Below are 3,191 nucleotides of genomic sequence, written 5' to 3'. Positions count from 1 at the left end.
ATTTTCAAATTGGTCTACATTGACCTCAAGGAGTAACAACAATCAGGGGTCTAGAAAAGAAAAATTTTGGGGTTCACGAAATGAAAATGGGTGTCCAGTGGTCGCAATATACCACGTTAATATTCATTTACTTATACTATCTATAATAAAAAGTCATATACAATATCTATACATAGAACTAAAAAGTAAAATGAAAATATTGTTCATTTTATAAAAATGTGCAAGTTGTAGCATAGGTGCATTCCAATTGTAGTGACAATATGGTTGAGCGAGTAAAGATCTAATTTGCTGACTTTTGAAAGACTTGGCAATATTTTTGGCATTTTAGAGACAGTCATAGTAATATTTCTGGATACTAAAAATAAAAGATGTTTTAATAGTCGTAAAATAAATAGTAGATAAGAGGTTTAGCGTTATTACTGATCTCTTATCAAAAAAAGATGTAAGCTGGACATCATCCAGCCATTTAAATAATAATAATCTTCAATAATAATCTTTAGTATAGTTAGAGATTTATGAAAAAAGTCGATTTTGGGTAAATAGGAGGTCCATGGCAAACCAAAGGGCTCTAAACTATCAGTATGTTATATCATGACAAAAACAGGCAAAATAGCTCTTTGACATTATAGTAGTAAGATTAATCTATATTCTTTGTTCAAATTACGAAATAAAGACCAGCATATTGGCTTAAAAAAATAATATTTTTTCGATCGGCCATAAATATATGCAAAAAAAAATTACAAATATTTTTTTGTAATGTTCAGATATGTAATAATATTGCAAGTTGTCGCATGAGATAAACTGATCATATAACAATATAGAATACATTCTACAATGATATATATCTTTAATTTCTACAACCCATTTTTTTTTTAATATTCATTCCAAGAACGATCAGAACTTAAGGGTCTTATAAGCCGTTACTTTGTCTTAGCTGGGTTATTTCTATTTGATGAGTTATTATTACGATGACTTGTGATGATTTTTTCACTGATGCATTATTGCCTCAGGGTTTTTTCACTCAAAAACATATGACCATCTATATATTCAAGTGAAAACCGCTGCTTGATATCAAGGTGTTCAAACAAGAAATTTCTAATTGGTAGCTCACAGCTCTCAACTCTACATCTTGAAACAACAACTTGCTTATAAAAGCAGAAATCTATTTTTTTATGTTGTACTTGTATGTCGTAGCCATATTTCATATTTAACAACATATTTTTTTACCTTTACGACATAGTTTATTAAAAAAGGTCAAAACTTCATTATTAGTAAGAACTATTTATTTTTTCATTTTTATTTATTATATTATAGTTTCTCGCTAACTCGTGTGAATTTTAACTCAAAAACTCTAGACCAATCTATTTTACTAATTATAACATGTTAACATTTGTATGAGAAACGAAAAGAAAATTTTACACATTCCTGTACTTGAAACTAGAAGCGATAAATCCAAGTGAAATTTGATAGATTTTCGGATAAAATCTTTAGTAGATATTTTACAAAATTGACTTATTATAATATTAAATATAAAATAATTATTATTATAATATTATTAGTCATATGTATTGGATAATTTTTTATGGAAATGAAATTCTTACTTATGGCTGTGTGACAATTGACTAACCGTACAGATAAAATAATTTTCTATAACAAATGATAATAAATCTACGAACGAATAGATAAATAATCAACGAATTTTTAGCTAAATTGTTTAACTAATTCTATGTGAATTTATTATTAAAAATGCCATTAATTCGTATGGCTCGTTGGTCTAGGGGTATGATTCTCGCTTCGGGTGCGAGAGGTCCCGAGTTCAAATCCCGGACGAGCCCCTTGTGTCAATATTTTTGTTTTATTTGAGAGCAATATTATTGCACAATTTTTATTATGGCACAACTCGAAAGCAACTAGTTGTAAGCGGCATTTTGCTTTAGGGGTTATATACACTTAACGGGTCGAAAAAATGCAATTTTTCTAAAATTAGTCCTGTGAAAACTATTAAATCTATCGATACAAAAATTTATACACATGTAAAGGCATTTTTAACTATATTTTAAAATTAATTACAGGTAAGAATATTTATTAAAAAAAAGTTAGAGCAGATGTGCGGGGGCACCTCTCGAAAAACACGTTTTGCGGTGATCACTCTATCTCTTAAGTAAACCCCCTGAAATTAAAAAAACAAAAAGGTTTTATGAAAGAAATGATTAATCTAGTAATTAATCTAAGCGATAAGCAGAATAATAATTTTTGACAAAATGACGTCTTCTTTAAAAAAAATCGTTTTTTCGCCAAAATTTTGACTTTAAGTTGTTCATAAAAACCAAAATATTTATTGGATAGAAAAAATCTTCGATTAATCACTAAAATATACATTTAAGATGATCCTGTGAAAATATGTGGCTGACTTTAATATTTTGGTATGTTCAACTACCAAGACACTATCGTCATACAAGAATTCATTAAAATCGTTTATTTTTTTTAACAATCAATTATGAAGAAACGGCCTGGCCGATCTTTGTCAGAAACTAATCAACACGTTTTTCAAACAATATTTTTCTAAAAAAAGCTTGCATTTTTCTGCTAATTCTTAAGAAACGTACATACACACACAGTCATATATAATACATACACATGCATACACACATACTTTTTCCAAATTTGGTCTCATTCGATTCAGAATGACCTGATGACTGGAAAAATGGATTTTGTCAAGAAAAAACATAAACTTCTTCTTTGGGAAATTAAAAATTTGGTATTTTACGAGTTAAGTTATAGATAATGATAATTTATTCCGTAGTAGGCAGAAACGTTCAGAAAACAATCAAATATATTTTTTACAGTTTTTGTTAGAACAAAATCATTATTGATTTCAAATATACACATATTGGTGATTGATTTAGAACTCTGCACCTCGGATGGCAAGGTCGAAACCTTAACACTTGCTCTTGTACTCTCCATAATCATTTAAAAAAGAAAATAACATAGAAGTTGTAATTTTATATCATGTTTTATCTACCGGAACAGATAAGGGGTTCAAATGAGCTAAACATGAATGTTATGTAATACAATCGTTACATTTCTGGGGAAATGCATCGAAGAAATGCAGAACATTCGCGCTCGATGCAGCATTTTTTTCGCTTTTGCTTCTGATATGTTTAGTTGCAATAAAATATGTTTCGTGATTT

The 3,191-nt window shown here is 28.7% G+C and overlaps 1 non-coding gene across 1 annotated transcript; it reads left to right on the top strand.

The window, feature by feature from the left end:
• The first annotated feature begins 1,763 nt into the window (after positions 1-1,763).
• Positions 1,764-1,835, top strand: Trnap-cgg. Its single transcript has one exon. It is a non-coding gene; the product is annotated as a tRNA-Pro (tRNA).
• Positions 1,836-3,191: the final 1,356 nt, after the last annotated feature.

Source organism: Ctenocephalides felis, unplaced genomic scaffold (genome assembly GCF_003426905.1).
Source record: "Ctenocephalides felis isolate EL2017-DRISC unplaced genomic scaffold, ASM342690v1 CF-g0.4_SCAFFOLD_01886, whole genome shotgun sequence".
Lineage (NCBI taxonomy): Eukaryota > Metazoa > Arthropoda > Insecta > Siphonaptera > Pulicidae > Ctenocephalides > Ctenocephalides felis.
The sequence above is the reverse complement of the archived record's forward strand: the minus strand, read 5'-3'. Positions and strand labels throughout refer to the sequence as shown.